Raw genomic sequence first — 21,352 nt, 5'->3', positions numbered from 1 at the left:
TTTCATCATATAGATTTTATGGTGCATGTAATTGTAGATATGCTAATGAAATTTCGTGTTGGTTAACAAACAAAAGACACAATTCTCCGATACACAACTCCACACAACCGGTCTCACACACACCATAACTATTCAAATTTGCAATACTAAAGTCAGGCGTTCGATTCCCCTCGCGACCAGATATGACTTTGCTCTACCAAAACACACACACAAACGTAAAAGGTATAGAAAATTTAACTTTTTAAAATATCCTTTAAGTTCCTGGACATTTTTGGTGAGTGTTTTATGTTGTTTTTTTTGTAATAAAACAATATACAACACTGAATTAAGATGACTAACGTTTCTGAATCTACACTTAATTCTCTACAAGTTCTTAGAAATATTTTAAAAATATGACACTTAACGGATTTTCTATTTTATTATCATTACAGTACAAATATTTAATTACAATAATTTAAAATAACAACTGTTTCATACCAGTAACTTTATATGTTTTAAAGATTTGTTAGACAGCTGGTTTTTGTTTGCTTACACATTAACAAGTTCAGCACAATTTAATGTTTTGTTTGGTAGATCTAAGAGGGTGTTGTATCAATAAATCTGACATCTTTACAAGTATTTTTAGGGCATAGTTTGTTTATATTTAGGTGCATATCATATATATATACATTTGTCAGAGATTAAGTTTTGTTTATCGGCATTTAGTTCAATATAAAAATTTTCAAAGCCATTTTGTATTTTACGTCATATCAAAATGCTTTAAGAACTCCCCGCGTTTGTTATAGGTCATGTCGTCACGTTAGGTTATGCTTTTCCAAATGACCGTGAAACTTGACAACAGCCATAGAGTATAACTGTCATTGTAAAAGGCATGGACTTGAGACTATCACGTTCAAATAACACCACACGTCTCTGTATTTCTTCCCATAATCCATCTTCCTTAGGATGATAATGGTTTTTAAGCAGCATTTTCAACAATCGAATCAAACAAAAATTCAAAGATGCTTTGTGTCTAGCAACATGACCCTACGTTTTCGCATGGAATGACATAGGTACAGAGGCGTAGATTTTTTACACCCGATGGAGGGATGATTTTTGCAACCACTTATGTGGACTGTTCAATTTGCAAATTGGTAATCTCTGATTACGTGAACCCGAAAGCTGTAAACATGCAGTCACACAGAGTAATCTTGTTGCCACGATACTTGCATGTATGCTTAAGCCTACTGACTGATACTTACGAACTATCGCTTAGAAGCACGCCTATATTAAAGATGTAAATTTCGGCTACTGAAAAAGCCTACATCTAGGCCTAATTATGTAATTCGATTGGTAAGAAGACAAGAATCATAAGAACAAACACACAATTTGTAGGCCTGTGATGCAATAAAACAATTCAACAGATCAAACTGTAGGGGGGGAATTATTGTATGCACCATACCCCCCACCTAAAATGAAAGGAGGGATGTATACCCCCATCCCCCAAGGATCTACGCCCCTGCATAGGTACGTGTATTTTTCAGATGCTTGAAGCATGTTAAGGACTGGAGATTTAACTGGAAGCCTCATCTTGATAAACTCACACGATATTGACAGATAGAGACCCTACTTGATTGTGTTGCTTACTATTGCCTACTTTACATGGACGGAATTTTCTACTGTTTCTGTGTTTGTCTGTTCTCGCTTCTTATAAAACGTCATGACTTCCTAAAAATCTCTTTCTGGATGGTCCTGGTCTCACAAATTAATTCATATGACATGATGATTTCTGATAATGTTAATTTCAGTTGTTGTAAGTATGTTCTGATAATAGTTTATCTACATTTAAATTAATTTTTGTGATTGTTTTAGTCTTCTTCATATTTCAAGTTATTCATTCTAATTGTTAATTAAGCATTATTTTTGTTAAATGAGCCCATATGTGTGTTAAGTCTTTTTTAACATTACAAAATGAAAAGTAATTTATTAAATGATGTAACATTAACATTTGAAAACTAGTATTGAAACATCCTGACATCTCTTTGCTATCTGAATCTGTAGGGTTGTCATAACTTTTCCTAAACATCATTGCCACTGGATATTTATACTAACTATTGATTATGATGTGATTTGAGTAATAAGATAAAACCCAAGAACCAGAGTCAGTTCACCACTTCAAGTTTAACTAACACTTTATATTTGTGAGAACTGTAATCAGGATTTCCAAATTAGTAGGTTGTTTTATTCCATTGTTACTGTATAGGTATCACAGAAAGACTATTTTGTATGTCTGTTAATCAAATACGAGGTCTGTTCAAAAAATACGCGGACTGTTTGAATTGCGCGGCTCCAGTTGGTTCCAGGGGAATCCGCTTTGTGTCGCTAGGTTCGCACAGATCAGCTGATTACGACGCCATTTCCCGATTGCAGATATCTTCATTTATGTATTAGCTACGTGAAGCTAAGTGAAGTGCGATTTTTTCGTTTGGCGGATTTCAGAATGAATGACCTGAAGGAGCAACGACTTGCTGTGAAATTTTGTGTTAAGCTTGGAAAATCTCCGACTGAAACTTTTGCTATGCTTAACACGGCTTACGGTGATGTGCTATGAAGCGTACGGCATGTTTCAAGTGGCATGAACGTTTTAAGGATGGTCGACAGTCCATTGAAGATGATGAGCGTCCTGGACGTCCTTCCACGTCAACTGACGACCCACACGTCGACAAAATCAACACCCTGGCGCGGGCAAATCAACGTCTGACTGTCAGGGAGCTTGCTGAAGAGTGTGGGATATCAGTTGTATCTTGTTACGAGATTTTGACCGAAAAATTGAAGATGCACCGCGTTGCTGCGAAATTTGTGCCTCAGAACTCGTGAGTTTTTGGCCAAACACTTAATCTCTGTTCTTCCCCCCCCCCTACTCACCTGACCTTGCTCCTTGCGATTTTTCTTGTTCCCCAAACTCAAAAGACCCTTGAAAGGAAGAAGATTTGAGACGATTCCCTAGATTAAGGCAAATGCGACGAAGGAGCTGGAGGACATTACAAAAGAAGCGTACCAGGACTGTTTCAACAAGTGGAAACAGCGTTGGGATAAGTGTGTGCGTTGGGGAGGAGAGTACTTTGAAGGGGTCCCAGACCTGTAACTTCTAAATAAAGTACATTTTGTTTTATGACGTCAGTTCGCGTATTTTTTGAACAGCCCTCGTACTTAGTATAAAATACACTGATTAGGTTAGAAATGATTTTGAAAAATAACTTTATTGAACTTATTCAACAATACATTTTATATTTATCAATTCAACTCACTTGTTACTTATCTTCAGCTAACACTGATTACATAAGTTTGTGTACAGGAAACGTTAAAAAAATGGATATTACTATTTTATAGTGAAATTAGAACTTAGCACTGAGGAGAGCTGATAGCGTAAGTAAAATTTGGTGAGGAACATGGAGAGTAGGAGGATTATTATTATTTGGAAGGGGAGTCACTTTCCATAAAAACGTCAGGTAACTCTCCTTCTGGGGTTCTTTCTCTTTTCTGTCTTTTTGCACTGCTACAACCTGCTTGAGACTCACTGGACGTATTTCTCACTAAAAACTTATCTAATGAGGTTTGTTTCTGCCTGGCACCCTCCCCATGTCTCACCACACTATGTATGTCACTTCTCTTCCTAAATTTTTCAAACCATCACCTACTAGCCTTAAAGGCATCACTTATATCAGCACTCGTTCTAGGGGTGTTTTTAAGGAAGTCAGCATGCAACTGCTTTGCTTTCTCACTAATGATGGTCTCAGAAGTGCTATCACCAGCTAACTGTTTTTCGTTTACCCAAATTAACAACAGTTTTTCTACCTCTTCCATTGTTTGTGATCTTTGTTTCGTAAGCACTGTCACTCCTTTTGCAACATCAGCTCCTTTGATGACCTATTTATTTTTCAGTATGGTGCAGACTGTATACTTCACCATACCAAACTGTGTACCAAGGTCAGACACGTAAACACCACTCTCATACTTCACTATGAGATCTTTTTTCACCTCTATTGTGTCTCTAACAACTTTTCTTTTTAGTTTGCTGCTTTCATTATCCTTCTTTGACCCCATGGTGGCCTATTTAATCAGAATATTTAGAAAAACAACAAAAAAAAAACAAAGCAAAAACAACAACAACAACGTTCACAGCAGATTTTAGCGGGGGTGTGGACTGAGCGACAGGTGCAGGTAAAATGTTTTGGGCAAGCTTGGCGTGGGCTGAAACTGGTCGAATGGTCGTTCGGGTCATCAGTCGGGTTATTTCGGGGGTTCGGGTCACGACAGCTTGGTTCGGGAACCGAGTTTATGTTCGACAACCGAGACATTTTTTATTAAACAATATGTTCAAAAACCAAAATAAGAGGGAGTCGTTCGTGAAGCAAGGTACCACTGTAGTGTTGATCTCTTCAAAAGTAACACATATAACTGTGTTGTCACAAGATCTGAATACCTTGATTCAGTTTGGTTTATAGTGTGAATAGCCTTTATGTTTTACTTATTGTTTATGGCTAACAACCTTAATTTAAAAAACTTGCATCCATTGTTTGTGATAAAAGAAATATATATATACACACACACATATGCACACACCTATCATAGTCTGACAAGTGCAATATGTAGCCAATCAATTTCATATACTGAAAATGTTTTTGTTTGGAGGTGAATATTTTTTCTACATTTATTTTGCTTAAGTAATAAAAGTACAACTTGTGGAATATTTAAAATCAAAAACTTTTCATCTAATACTCAGAAAAATAAATATTGAATATTCTAGATCACAAACATATTAATATAGTTTTTCACTTAACTATAATTTAATTATTTAGAAGATCTGCTTAATACACAGTTATATAGTCATCTTTGTACATTCAGCTGCTCCCAATCCAACAAAGTGATAAATCTATTTATTATATCACAGACAGCCCACTGTGTAGATTTTTTGTTAACTACAAAATAATTGAACTAAATTTTATTCAATGTTTTCCAAACATTCAATAATGAAATGTTAATTTGATGCTGTTCACATAACATTACCTTTCTTGGTATAAAACATAATGTCATGTAACCTACAGTTCATGCATTAACAGCAATAAAACATTTCTATGATTGATCATGTTAAATGCTATTTTAAAATTGGAAGTAAAAATGATCAGTATCATAAATTATTCCAATATATGGCTTTTGCTAAATTAATTTTTTCAGAAATGGAAAATACTACTCACCTGCTTAAGCAATTTAATTATGAAAACCAGTTTATTGACTGTTTTAGCTCATTTAAATTTTGGTGTTACTTTGAGACTGCTGTGAAAATAAGTTATGATATTGAATTTGTTATCTCATATATTCAATAAAGCTCAGTATTTTCAGAAAGTAAAATTTTGTATTTGTAATGTGCAATAAATATATTTACAAAAATAATGAAATGTTAGTGAAAAACTTACCTTGAAATGTTAAAAATTAAAAATAACATTACTTGTATCGCATTACCAGTAACCCTTATATGGCTTCACATGCCCATAGTGACAGAATAAAATATCTTTTGAAGCAAATCTGTAGATGATAAAAGATATTATATTCTACAGTCACTGTAATATTCATTTTGATAACAATGATTCTTGACACCAGTTGACACTATCCAACTGTGGTTTTACTCATTTTTGGGCATGTTTAGTTAATGCCAAAATGCATCAAGTTATTTAATATTCTGGAGAGAAGTTGTTAGTATGAATTAATTTAAAAGATTAATCTTTTTTCGTGGTTAGATCTGCTTCTTATTTTGCATCACACTTTGTACAATAAAATAAAGTAGAAATAATTCTTTTGTCACTAACATAAAACTAATTTAGGTTGATTGATTTAAATATTCAATTACTCTTTAAATAGTTTAACTATTCACTTGGTAGTGATCAAAATTCAATTTTGTTCTTGGGGTGGTTGTGAAGGAAGGGAACATGTACATTTGGACCTTTCTAAAGTTCAGTGGATAAGATACTCTGTGGGATAAATAGGAAGAAAGGTTTGGATTAAACCATTCAGTGGAATGGATGGAAAATATAACTGACATAATAGGAGATATAATAAAGAGGTTAGCAGTGAAGCAGTTTTTAATGTGCACATACACCCTTGTGCAAATTAATTGAAACAAGACAGAAAATTATGATCTTTTCAATTTTTTGCGTTTTATTTCTAAGAATCCAAAAATTACTCACAAATTAATACATGATATGACTGCCTAAATTTTTCAGAAGATCATTAATCTGCTTTGGCATCGAGTCCACGAGTTGATTGCAATCTTTATTAATTTTTGGATCGCGGTACCATACCCCAATTATGGCCTCAATTAGCTTATCTTTCGTGGTACAGTCTTCTTCCTGAAATCTTTCTTTACAAATTGCCCAAAGATTTTCAATTGGATTTAAGTCTGGAGAGTTTCCAGGCCAGTCCAGCAGCTTTATTCGCATTGTAGTCATAAAATTATTCACAGTTAAAACAGTTGTATACATATATATGTATATAACAAATTAAAAGTTTATTATGAGAGTATTTTATTTTGTTTATTTATAGTTAGTGCTATACTTATCTCTTCTAAAAATAACTTTCTTCAACACTCACACAAAATAAAGAAAACAAAATACTCTCATAATAAATTTAAATAAAACAGTTGTATATATATATATAACAAATTAAAAGTTTACTTAGCAAAATAATTTAATTAATTAACTTATCACTTAAACTAGGAATATGTAATGTCATAGAACAAAACTTATAATGATGTAGCGCACTTCTTTATCAGTCACTGTTATCACTACATTCAGTAGTAATGTTCTGGAATGAGAGCTAAAGTTGACTTGACTATAAAATATATTCCAAGATGAACAATAAAGTTTCCATAATAATAGAAAATCTATTTCAAGTAGAGTGCTAAACTTTCAGTAACGATAAAAAATGTATTCTAGATAATATTAAAGTGTTATAAAGATTGAAAGTATATTCCCGAAATAACACTAAAGTTTCAGTGAGGATAGCAAGTAGATTCCAGAAAGTGTTCTAAAGTTTCCACAATATATTAACGTTACATAACATTAACCAACAACGAAGGGTATTTTGGTCCATTTAGGCTGTTCTATTTACTAAGTGAAACTAAATCAAGAACAAAAAACCTCAAAGTTATCATATCTTATTCAAATATTCCTCTAAACTTCCTTAACTTATCTGCATGCAACATATCCGAAGGCAGACATTTTCAAGGCTAGTCACCATGTTAGAAAAATAAAATGTTTTAGCTGAAAATGACTATTTCTCTGCAAAAATGTGTGTCTTTGTTCTCAAGTCATATCATTCTCACCATCAAATATGAAACTAGATGACGAATCAACGCTGTTAATTCCTTTAACAATTTAAACATATGAATCAGATCCAATCTCACTCTTTTGTTTATTAAGAGAAAATAGGTTCAAAGATCTTATTAATCTATCCTCATATGATGACACTTCCTTTCCAAATATCTCTGATTTCTTTCCAACAATTCAATGTTCTTTCCGACTTGCATTAAGTATGTCTCTGTAGACACAACGTCATATCCTATTTGAACTGCCGCTGGTAATAGCACATTTTTTTGAATGACTTAAGTGACTGATCAAATAAAACACCAAAATCATTTTCTTCCATAAAACTGTTAAGTTTATTTCCATCAAAATTATACTTATAATTCAAATTGTGGTACGCCACATGCATTACGTTGTATTTATTATAATTAAAAGCCAATTTCAATTTATTCATCCAACTTACCAAATAGTCCAAATCCGTTTACAACGCAGTTGCATCTTCCTCACAGCCAGCAGAGTCCTGCTAAATCCACACAAAACCGCTGCTATTGAATTTAGGCACAGCCTCAATAAACATTATAAAAACTTGAAAAATAAATCTAAAATTAGGAAATAATGAAATTAAATTAAGGTCATATGTCAAATTTCTTGGAATGACATTTGACATACGACACAACATTTGACACACGATTCTCCTGGACACAACATTTCAAAACGATCATCAAATCTCTAAGTACTAGAATATATCATTTAAAACTTTAACAGGAAACGACAAAGGATGCACATCTAACACTATTACTAACATTTACAAAGCCTACATTCGTCCTCTAATATGCAAAAAAACACAGCGAGGTCACTTCAACAGAACAGAGTATTAAGAATGGCACTCAAACTACCCAAATGCACTCCTTAAAAATAAATGCATGACATTTGCAATATACCTCTTTTCACAGATCGCCTTACGATACTAGTCTACAAATACTCTAAAAACGCAGAGACACGTAACTCCTTAACTGCCAAATTACATATCATGACAAGCGCCCCACACAAAATAATATCTCCATACAACGCATATATGGCCTCCAAACCTCAAAAAGTAACACTGGACACAATATTTAAATTGATTGACTAATCATAATTCGATGTTGTTGTTTTTTTATTTCAGCACTGGGCACAAGACAGGTAGAATATTCGGCGCCTGTCTTGTGAAAGTGGGTTTTCTCGGGGTACTCATGTTTCCCCTCACATCAAACTCTGAGGCATTTAGATTTATAGATCCCAGCCACCTTGTGGCCCTGAACATGGGACGTTTAATGTATCGTTGACCTGCTGCTTCTGTTCGTTCTTCTTCAAGTCAAGCCTGGATTGCTTTCACTCTGCTGTCTTGAATCGACCGGAACTTTTTGTTGCTTTTATCTGAAACTATCTTTACTATATCAACTTCATAAACATCCGATATGTTACAATACTAAGAGAAATTAAATGCAAACTCTCATAGCATTAAAATTCTATCGCGAGCGGGACGAAGGTGGATATAAATATCCCTGAACACCCCAGTCGGAAAGTTCATCTTTCTTTAAAACTAAATACCTGCCACGGAATTTTCCTCAAGTTCCTTTTTTTCACAGCCAGCAACATCCAAAACTTATATGTCATCAACAAATTTAAATAATCTGTTGATAGTTTCTTCACCTATATCATTGATATAAATCAAAAACAGCAAAGGTCCTAACACTGAGCTTTGATTCACACCACTAGTTACATTCAATTTGACTGAACTCCATTTATAATAACCTTCTGCTTTCTTCCATCTTGTCAGTTTTATATTCATTAAAGAAAAATAAAGTTTGTTTATGATACAAAATATATTCCAGAAAGACTGTTAAGGTTTTATAATGTATGCTCTCTATAGAGTGCCAAAGTTCTTTAAAGATAGGAACTGTGTTATAATAATGTCTGAATTGTTATTTCTCAAAATAGGTTTTATTCATTTATTTTCTTTCACCCTATTTAAAAAACAGATTATTGGTGATTGAAAAACAAATCATGTCTTGTGCAAGATATTACGAGAATCAGTGAAAACTGTCAAGAACACATGCAACCCACCGTAACTTTATTTAGGAATAGGTTTAGCATGTTGTTTGGGGGAATGAAGAAAATCGCAGTATATGTTCAGATTTTCTTCAATAAAACTTATGATTCACTAGACGTCTCTTTAAAAGTTTTTCTCCTAGAAGAAATAGTTAGTAAGACATAATAGTTTTAAATCAGGTTGTAAACAGCAACGTTTTCTCACTCAAAGAACCACAGCAAAAAAAGAATTAGTATTTTCAGTGAAAGGATTCAGTCGATTCGTTTACAATAACTCTGTGAATAAACATAGTCTATAATTAAAAGGGTATAGGATTTTAAATGTTGATGTGAACCTTAAAACTGAGTTTAAAAGAGAAAAAAAATATATCAAAAATAAATCAATACTTATTCATCATTTCAAACTTGAACCAAAAAATGCTCACATGAAAGTGCCTTTCGTAAAAAAAAACGTTATATTCATGATATATATTTAAGGCCCCGCTCTCTGATAATTTCATTTCATAGTCCAAACGTTTGAGATCAAACAATTAAATGACAAAACAGACTTGTCCTGTCGTCTGTTGTTACGTCACGATACGGAAAGTTTTCAGTAAAACCAAAATTCTTCAAATAAACGTAACTCATTCATAAGGCGCTCGACTCATAATCTGAGAGTCGAGGGTTCGAATTCCCGTTACACCAAACATATTCGCCCTTTCAGCCGTGGAGACGTTATAAATGTCGATCAATCTCACTATTCGTTGGTAAAAGAGTATCTCAAGAGTTGGCGGTGGGTGGTGATGACTAGCTGCCTTCCCTCTAGTCTTACACTGCAAAATTAGTGACGGCTAGCACAGATGACCATAGTGTAGCTTTTGGCGAAATTCAAAACAAACCAAACAAAAAATAAATAACAAATAAAACATTAATAACAGTTAACTTCGAATGCTGTTAATGAGAACCAATGGGTAAAAAAATAAGTTTAATGACTGTGTACATATATACATATATAGATATAGCCAGAACAATTATAATAAATCTTTTGTCCTATGACATTTCGCCCATTCTCGTGGTCAAAGTCACTCTTTGCACAGTATTTAATGTTTTTCCCATAATGTTGATTAATTCACAGGTAGTGAGGGTGTATTACTGAATGAGAATTTTTAGTAGAGTGAAGAATTTAGAGAAGGCCATTAGATCAAAATATATAGACAAATAGCCAGATAAACATTATATAGTCAAAGAGACAAATAAAGAAATGTTTGGACTAGACAAACGTTATATATACATAGATGGACAAAACTCTAGACACATAGATCGATATGCAAAATATATGTAGAAAGACAGCTACACAAACATTATATAGAAAGATAGATTAATTTCTGGACAGAAAGATAGATAGGCAAATGTTATATAGACAAATTACTAGATAAATATTATATGAATAGGAGGATAGGTGGACGTGTATGTAGACAGACAGATCGTTAGACAAACGTTATACAAATAGGCAGATGGACAAATATTATATAAGCAGATAGCTAGACAAACATTATATAAATAGAGAGATACATGGACGAGCGTCTATACAAATAGATCGTTAAGCAAACATTATACAAATATGTATCTAGACAAACATAATGTGGACAGGTAACTAGAGAAACGCTGTGTAGTCAGAGTAATAGATATATAACCGTCTAGCCCGACAGATCAGTATAAAAACGTTATGTGTACAGAGGGATAGACGGTAAACTATTTTGAGTAACAATTTTTACAAATATATTGAAAATACCATCACCCGTTGCTTTACAGCTTGAAATAATGATATAACAGAAATAGCACTCTGTTAGTATACTTTAGATACGAGCTAATAGCAGTGGAACTCCGTTTTAGTGTAGTTTAGGTATGATGTAATGGTGGTAGAAGTCTATTTTAGTACAACTAGGTTATGGTTTAGTACTGGTAGAATTCTGTTTTAACACATAACTTTGACGTGCATATATATATACTTAGAACGTTGAGTTTTGTTTTTCTGTTTATTATTGGTCCAACATTAGAGTCTCGTTTTATCATTCTAGCCAATGGCGTAGCTCTTCTTTTTCGTGGGCGTTACCAAGCGAATATTGTGAGATCAGAGGCGTGATTGCATTGAAATTAGGAGTATCACTACACACTTCTCAGCCACTACCCACACACTCTCAGCAAGTGCAAGCTGTCAGATAACGTGCACTGCACGTTCCGAGAAGCTGACATGCGTCCTCACTGGATCGTTGATAAAGGAGCGTCACGAGGGCATCGTTAACTGTGTTCACAGCCATTGTCAGTATAGCTAATTAAGTTTTATTGGCTGCATACCAAATAAAAATAATCGCTCGATCGAAACGGATGGAACGTTTAGGGTAAACATACTTCGATGTTTCTTCCAGTGTTCCCCCAACGTCGGAGGTTCTGGTTATGTTTCGTTGGTGGACGTTTGTCGGCTGCTGTTACTAGTAGGTAATAATATATTGCATAAATTTGCCAAAGAAATCCAGTTGATTTTTACTGAAGAATATACTTCAAGTGGAAAGTAGCTATTGTACTTTAAGTTTTATGTTAATTTATTTAATAAAACATATGTATTTATTTAACCTATTTTATAAAATGAATTTAATTGCTATTAGTATTTGATTAACCCTAACTTAAAGAGTTACGAGAGTGATATAAAGCGCTTAAAAATATATGTTTGAAACAAAGTGATTATTTTAATAAAACGATCTGGATTAAAATATGTATTTCATTTTAAAACTGTATAAACTAATAATGTTGCTTCTAATATTCCTTATCTCTAACTGCTAATTGAAATATCATGGATTTAAAATCTATCAAATGAAAAAAACAGTTTTGTAGAATTGACGTTAGGCCTAAGTCGCTTTTATTTACATAAAGGGACTAACTTCCCGGCCTTTTTTACATTTCTAGTATTTAGGGTTATATGGGTCAAACTGTCAGCTCTGTCTCAGCTTCATATTTCGAAGTTTGAATAGAGAGTTAGCAAATTGACTTCTCTTACGTTCGGCGTTGTTGCAAGACTAAATATAACTTTAACAATTTACAGAATATCGTTTATTTACCTGTGTGTCTTTCTACAGCTCAGTATATCGTAATTATAATTTCATACCCCAAAATAACCATGGCGCTGTCTCGCACGTATTAAGATAATTTCAACGTCACTTAAACCTGTTTCATCTTCCAATACCACACGCTATGTGTAAGAAATAATACTGAACTACATTTCCGTTTATAGAGCAAGTCTTTGTACAGTTTTTCTCAACTTGGTTACGTCATAAGTTGAGTTTTCCAGATAATGAAACTATGTCATTTAAATATAACCTTAAAACACTTAAAATTAAAACAAGAGCAGTGAGACCTTCGTCCAGCCGCAAATTTTACATTTTTGATTTTAATGTGTACCTGAAAGTTGGTCCTAATTTGATCACTTTTTACCCAGTTTTATCAACAAATTGAGAAAATGCCCTACATCTACATTTCAAAATTTTTCCAAAGTGACCCATAAACCGAATCTACGCTAGATTCGAGGAGAACTGTCCCATAAGGTCGCTCTGTCTCCAACAAAAAATTCAAGTAAATCGGTTTATTATTTTTTGAAATATGCTTGCGGACATACATACGGTCCCAAATGTAATAATCTCGACCCAGGATTTCCTATAAAAAGCTATCAAAGTGCACTAAGCTCTCTTTTAGCTGTGTCAATAATTAACAGGTTGTAAACAAAATACGCTTATGTTTCTACCAGTAGACTTGGATGATATCTTAAATCGTCTTCCAGTGACTAAAAACTAAAATTTTTACGATACTGATTAATAAAACGCGTGTAACTTAATAAGTAAATAAATCTGGGTGTGAAATAACGTAACAAAATGTAGCAGCCTTTATAAAATTAAGTCATTACTCTATATACATGAGTATAGTGTTTATACATGAATATCAAAAATTAATGGCCTTAACAAAATGGTTAATAACTAAGACGTCAATATCATGCGTTGTTATAACAATGGACACTTAAATGTGTATACGTATCTAGTCTTGTGGTGTTACAGTAATTCACATTTGAGACAATAGATACGTACATCAAAGCTTGTGGTATATTTACAACAATGTATCGGGAACAAAAAAATCATTGTAATCATAACATTAGAATAGACACGTCTATGTGTATATTATTAATACAGCATGTTTCTGTGCAAAGTTATATAAAAAAGTTTTTAAGTTTTTGTTCGTTAAAATAAAATAGAATGTTAATTAAGTGGTTTACATGTTGAAATGTGTGTTGATTAGATTGTTTGTGTGTCGAATCGGTTATGCGGTTTTTTGTGTTGAAATTTAAAAAAAGTGTATTGATTAAATGGTTTAAGTGTTGAAGAGAAATATGGTTGATTAGATTTAAGTTTGAAATGGAACACTACTCAGTTCTTGCAGTGCTTCAACTTATTGTAAAACCAAGTTTTATTTGTTAGCAAGTGAAAAGCAATGGTTGAAATTGCTATAAGGGAAAAGTAGGTGTCAGTGTTTCCACCAAATGAATTTATTTCACTAAAGAACTAATGAAAGATATTTCAATCTGAATATATAAATAGTCAGTTCGATATATATTTCAATCTGAATATATAAATATAGTTCGATATATATTTCAATCTGAATATATTTCAGTTTTGCCATAGAACTGTAGATAGAGACTTTAGCTTCATTATAAAAATCGTTATAGAAATTTTAATCACAGCATTCAAACTTCAACATACCTGTTGGATTGTTTTCACACTACGGGGACCGCGCACTAATAAACGTGTAGTGAGGGGACTCCACAGTTGAAAGGAGGAAGGTTTGTACTCATCTAGTGCGTAAATAAAGTAAATAGAAAACAGATATAGATTGTTTTGTGTTTTGATTTAATATCTACTAACTTGTAGATAAAATCCTTCATAAAATCCATTATCAAATGTTTTACAAGATACATTACACAGCTAAACTAAAGTCGTATTTATACTCTATGCGACAAGTATGAAAATGTTATCACAACTTAGAGTACACTTGAACATTTAGGTATCGACAAGATGAAGATATAAGGTCCTTGGTTCATACGTCGTACTTCTAACAGAACGTGCATGTAGTAAAACTTATGTACTAAGCTTTTGCAGTGGTAATAGTCCTAAATGTGGTTTAGGTTTCAGTCATTATAGTAGGTGTGAAATATCTTTAAATAAAAAGTTAGGAAGCGGGAGTGGGAGTCCCAAAAATTAAGGAAACAAAGTAGAAGTTCGTAGTATAACATTACAAAACTTGGTGGTTTTTCACACTGTGCAACCTCAAAGTAGGTGTGGCCATCATTCCGCCCATTCCTACTTCGTGTGTTTTTTTGTAACGTGATAATTATTCAAACTAATGAAAGGTGTATATAGCTAAGTTCCTCTGTTGTAAACTTTGGTTCAGCAACCATCTATAATTACATGTATCCAACCAAATAATGTAACCCTAACGAAATGCATGACGTCATAAATGTGGGTATTTTTAATGTATGTTTGATGTCGGGAGTGAAAAACGAAGCTCCAGTAGTCATACTTTGCTTGTGAGTGACTGGTAAGGGGTTGGCCAAAAGATTTGTATCACAACAGCCGATTTTTTAGAAAGTTTTAAGTTTGTTGAGAATTTAGAATTGATTGGTTACCGATAAAAGTGAATTCATGTCCATAACTGATCGAGGTTCAAAGTAAAGCACGATGGTGACCACATCCAGTTTGAGACTGCATCGTGTAAAAAAACCGCCATGTGTTGTAATGTTATCCCACCCATTTCTACATTGTTTCCTTACCTTTGGTACTCCCATTCCTACTTTATATTTTTCTTGGAGCTATTTCTCGATTTTTCCTGTCTTTTGCTGATATACGCTGTAGGTTGTTCTTCTATTTAGCTGGGGTGGCAGTCTTCTGCTGGATTAACGGCTAAGGCTTGTTTCACATATTCAGCATTTTTATATTTTTCATATTTTTAACCTCTGTTCTAGCAGTAATGCTGTCTCTGCTGGGACAAAGATCTTTCAGAGTTGTAAATATAAGATTTTCTCCTTTTCCATCGTTTTGTTTCTTGGAAGACATGTTTTAAAAATAGTACTGTTTGAATTATAACCTTAGATGTCAGTAGGCCACACTTAATTGGAAAACAGTGAAAAGTTAAACTATACAATTTATCACTTTTGTTTTCAGTCCAGAGCACTCGAGCAAAGCTGTGTTAGACTTCGGCAATAGTCGCTTTAGTCCTCACGTGTCAGGCACCGACTACTATTCTAGAACTGCTTTGTCCAACGCAGAACCCTCGAGTCAGATGTATATGATTGAAAACTTCGCTCTCAAAGGTTATATTGTTGTTGGAAACTATATCTAGAGAACTTACTTAATACACGTTTTTTATCTGATACATCTGTTGGCTGATTACATAGCGTGTGCCATAAGCAATCGTGCATAGCCACATGTTATGAGAGCTGATTGTTACTTGGCAAATCGTGTTCATAATCATATAATATGGCTACTTGTGTATTGTTAGTAGTATTGAAAAATAGTTGTTGACATTACTTGATATTATCAAGGTTGAGCAAAACTAAGAAAAGAGTTTATAGCCAACGTAGCGAAATTCAATAATGTACATTTAGATTTCCATAAGGTTATGGCAGGAAAAGCTTTTCCAAAAATGTTAGTCAGTATGTCAGTCAGGTTGACTAATTTGCGGGTTTGGAGACTATTTGTTTTTTACTATACCAACTTTCTCAAATGCTTTAGTTACTTGTTAGTCTGCAGTTGGTTTGTTTACTACTCAACAGTGGGTGCAAAGTGCTTATAAAGTTTTGTTTACTACTCAACAGTGGGTGCAAAGTGCTTATAAAGTTTTGTTTACATCTTGTTGCAATGTGTTTGAGATTTTAATTTGTATTGCACATCTGACTTATTTCTACTATACTTCTACTGTATTTATGATTGCAATAGTAATAAGTGTTGTTTAGGTTTTTCTCACTATAAAAACTCATAAATGCTGATTGTGAAACTTGGAAGTTTTTATATTGTTCATATTTCAAATATTTTGAGCGCATTATTTTCATCTGACAGTAATACATTAAGTTTCATTTGAGCATTTTGGGTTCTGATTACACTATAGTATCACAATGTTTAAAATGGATGATATAATTGTATTGCAGTTTTACAGCGTTTCAAAGAAATAGATGTTATTGCACTATATACTTATATTAATTTTTACGCATAGGTATAATTGTAATATGGTCTAACATAGTTAAGGATGTATGTATATGATTATACTATAGTTTCACAATGTTTGAGATGGAAGGAAGTGGTTGCAGCATAATCTCACAGTATTCGAGATAGAAGGAAGTGATTCCACGGTACACTCACAGTGTTCGAGATAGAAGGAAGTGATTCCATTATAATTTCACAGTGTTCGAGATAGAAGGAAAAGACTGTACGTTAATTTCATTGTTCAAGTACGTTAAATCTTTCTTGTTACATAATTAACACATTAAGTACTTAAAGACCAAAGAACATTTCTTTAAAGCTTAATTTATATGTCACGCAGAAAGTGTGCAAGAAGTAGTGAATCTGATAATAACAATGGTGATATTTTTTCACAAACAGATACGTCGTCATATTTTAGAACCCAACATTTGGCTCACACGCAAATTAAAGTAAATTAACATTTCATATTTATATCTAGCTGCAAATTAAGAAAATATGGAGTAATTTATAAACTGATTTCACATCCTTACTATCAGAAAATAAAACGTACGGTAAACGTACATATAAACCTGTGAGAAATAATCATCGATTTAAAAATTCGTGGGTCAGAACTTGTATTATGGGTTCTAGATCTTACTGCCATAGTAGATTTACGTTATCCAGAACGAACCCAGAATTACAAGAGCGTGTATATAACAATTCACCTAAATTTTATTTAAACTACTCATTTCATTTTATGGTTATAATTCGGTAAATAGAATAGACTTCACTTTTAATACGACGTACGTACGTGATCAAGGAACAATATTTGTTTTGTTAACTTTAACTACTTGTTTTTTGGCTTTGTAGTTTGTCACTAAGTGATAAGTTTACAGAGAATTTGATCATTATAACAGTGAGATTTTGATGTATTCGTACAAAATAAAGGTTAACTTATTCTAATTAATTAAACAGGTGTTTCGAAAATTGGTTTTGTGGTGAAAACAATACAAACGTGTATGCCTAATATCCGAAAACAAAAAGAAACACTTGATATTTTAATTTTACGGAAGAGAAAAAATACTTAGCGGAAATATCACATGTTATTCAGTCCTAGGAAACAAATGTTTAACGGAAATATGCTATGTTATTCAGTTTAACACAAGGAAACAAAATAAGTACATAGAAAAATATTATTCAACTTCAGGTTAAAAGAATTTAGCGAAAATATTATATTATTAATAATAACTTCCGAGTGAAAGTAAAGACTATTGTATAACATATATCAAACATTCCACTTTTGTTTGTCGAGACCTTTCGTCCAATATCAGAGTTCCTCAGAATGGCTTGGATGCAACAGAGTTGAAACACTGTTTATATTAGCAAACATCTTAATGACCACTGTTACAGTGTGAATTGGATTACGTTAGTAACTATAACATTTGGTTAATTTTGTATATGTCATAATGAGCCGTTTTACCCTTAGAAAACAGAGGAAGTAGTTGGAACAATATATAGTATACTATTTACTTTTATCTTAAGAGACACAAGGAGAACTTGGAATAAACATTATATTTTTTATATGTATTATAAACGTTTCTCTGTCGAATACCTTCGTAAAAAGCCCACAAGTCTTGATTTGTGATATTGTGACTGAACCCATACTCGCCTTTCTCTAGCTAAAGCTCTGTTTCTGATTGGATAACTATATTTTACACTTATAAAGTCGTATTTTATAAGTGAAACGTTCGGCTAAGTGTAGCTGTGTCAGCACAATAGCATACGCACTTGAAAGGTAAACAGTGCAAGAATACAGAGGAACAGGCGAATGTCCGTTGTTGGTGAGCTGTATGATTGACATAATTGGATAGTAACCCTAACCCGGAAAAAGACTCGAAGTTTTAGATCAAGCTTGCGTGAAGAAAAACCCGCAGTTAATTCCTGTTAATCTAATATTGCTGTAAGTTTTACTATATAATATTTACCGGGAAGAATGTCTCTTACCTACTGAAGACAACATATAATGCAAAAAGCAAAGTTGAATTCAGAAAGAGAATTAGATTATCTCTTGGTAATCTCCTTTCTGTTTGTACAGTATAAAGTTGAAGTTCGATAAACAGATTCTTTCCTTCTTCCGTTTTCGGTAGAAGGCTTGGAATAACACCGAAGGTTGAAATAAAGACGATAAACGTAATATGATATACGTATAATACAATATCAATGTCTTGTGTTATTTAACAATGATCAGCTATAGGCAAGTCTAAGTCAAAGCGTTATGATGGTTGCTAACCATATGGTAAGTTCACAAACACCGAAATACGTAAAACTCAAGCCATAAAACCTTATATAGATAAACATACATATTCAAGCACACAATAGTGACATAAATATATTTCTTTCAATGTGCAATGATCGAATATGTGTATGTATTTAAGTAGACAGTAGCATGATTATGTGCATTTATCTAATACAATAATTGCAGCTCTGTTTTTGAAAATCAGTGAAGAAATTAGACCAGTTATTCTAAGCATTAGTTCGCTAAGAAATAGTTGGTTGAAATAATATTCAGAGAAAAGAAACTCACCTTTTATAATATTGTTATTTATAAATGCGCTTTTGTATTTTGTTGATGGGATGTTTATAATTTTAGTATTCTATACATAATTAAACGTAACGTTTTCTAAACATACCTTTTAAGCCCACATTACTAAATTTACATCTACAAGGGAATTTAAACATTTTCATAGCGAGCAATAAAACTATCAGTTACAGAATTGATGCAATCAGCTTGTGTCTATTCACGCATACAAGCAATCATAATCGAACGCCTTAACCCATCTGGCCATGCCGGGCCTAAATACTCATGTATCTTGTTAGATAAACGAACTGTTACACACACGCATTTTAAATTTGAACGTGTTAAGAAGTTATTACAAGAGAAGAGAAAACAGATAAATAAGGAAAGATGTCTCTTTGTTGAGTTCATTCTGATTTTGTTTCTCATATTTCACTTGAAGATTTTGAGGCTCTATAGTTTTCCTGCTATAGAAGTAAGACTAAATGACCTTTAATTTCCAGAGCAAGTCTTATCTCCCTCTCCCCAGTTAAAGATAGAAGTAACAATAACAATAGCAGTTCTCCAATCATATACCTACTTTCTAAAAGCGAGGGACTGAAACCTAAATTTTTGGCTCCGTTAAAAACATCGACATAAACATTGGGTTTCAAGTTCTCGGTTTCTCACTTTCCCCTGTAATCTGCTGGTGCAACGGTGTGTCTACGGATATAAAACACTAAAATCAGGGGTTCGATTTCTCTCGGTGGACTCAGCAGATAGTTCTATGTGGCTTTGCTTTAAGAACACACACACACACTTTCTCCTAGCGGATTAATATCTAAACAATCCCAATGTTTCCCATACCATGCTCTGGGTAAAAAAATATTGCTAATATTGTTTCTTGGAAAAAGTGAAAAATAATATATTTCAGAACTATATCAAAGATGTCAGTCATAATCTTAACGTTAGTATCAGTTTTAGAGCTCAATCTCCATTTTGTGTAATTAATAACTACGCAAGTTTATTAATGTTTTGTCAAACGATGGAGACGTCTGTGATAAAGTTATAAAAGCGCTTCTGTTATATAATCATTCTACTTGTAAAGCATTTGCGTCAGTTGGTAATCGGAGAGATATTTTGTTGGCTGTTTTTGTTTGTCTCTAAAGTTACGTCTTTCAACATAACTGCAAATGAAATAGTCAAAAGCATGTATTACATTTACAAACCAAGTCGGAATAGTGAAGGATATGGTCTCGGAAAAGGCCAGATGTAATTTTGGCAGGACCTCTGACACACTTCATCACTCAACATCAGAGGCGGCTATGTGTGTGCCACAGATGTCTTTGACCTGACCACTTCATCTATTGTGTGAGTAGAGTGTCACCAGTCAAATGCTTGACCAGTATTGGTCAAAACGATGGTTTGCACAACTCAACGGTTTAAATAAGGATATACACATTTTAAAGTGTTAGGTGCAAATTATTCAAAAAAAACTCTTTTTTTATATAAAAAAAATATTTATTATAAGTATTTTGTTTGTAGGTAAGCACAAAACTACACAATGGGCTATCAGTGCTCTGCCCACTACGGGTGTTGAAACTCGGTTTTTAGCGTTGTAAGTCCACGGACATATCGCTGTGCCACTGTGTGGAGTGTTATAAGTATGACTGAAATTGTGTGGTTTAGCCAGAACATCAAAGTAAAAATAATGATGAAATACGAGTAAAAAATATTGTCTTCACACAATCTACACATTCTTTTTTAGTTCTTAAATTATAAGGCCCGTCATGGCCAGGTAGGTTAAGGCGTTCGACTGATAATCTGAGGGTCGCGGGTTCGGATCTCGGTCGCACCAAACATGCTCGCCCTTTCATCCGTGAGGGCGTTATAATGTTACTGTCAATCCCACTATTCGTTGGTAAAAGAGTAGTCCAAGAATTGGCGGTGGGTGGTGATGACTAGCTATCTTCCGTCTAGTCTTACGCTGCTAAATGAGGGACGGCTAGCGCAGATAGCCCTCGATTAGCTTTGCGCGAAATTCAAAACAAACAAACAAACTTTTACAGTTCGATGATAAAAACAACAAAGTGAGAAGAGGGTCAGAAAAATGACTGATA

The 21,352-nt window shown here is 33.4% G+C and overlaps 1 protein-coding gene across 5 annotated transcripts in view; it reads left to right on the top strand.

Annotated features, from left to right (window-relative positions):
• Positions 1-11,608: 11,608 nt before the first annotated feature.
• The window catches only part of LOC143237176 (helix-loop-helix protein 15-like), a 36,141-nt gene continuing 26,397 nt past the window's right edge, over positions 11,609-21,352 (top strand). Inside the window, exons 1-2 of one of the 5 annotated variants that reach the window (XM_076476147.1) lie at positions 11,609-11,899; positions 16,771-16,947. The gene's annotated coding sequence lies outside the window, so the exon portion shown is untranslated. Of the gene's footprint in view, positions 11,904-16,770; positions 16,948-21,352 lie in introns of all 5 variants that reach the window. The other 4 variants (XM_076476148.1, XM_076476146.1, XM_076476150.1 and 1 more) reach the window with 4 other exon arrangements.

Source organism: Tachypleus tridentatus, chromosome 13 (genome assembly GCF_004210375.1).
Source record: "Tachypleus tridentatus isolate NWPU-2018 chromosome 13, ASM421037v1, whole genome shotgun sequence".
NCBI lineage: Eukaryota > Metazoa > Arthropoda > Merostomata > Xiphosura > Limulidae > Tachypleus > Tachypleus tridentatus.
The sequence above is the reverse complement of the archived record's forward strand: the minus strand, read 5'-3'. Positions and strand labels throughout refer to the sequence as shown.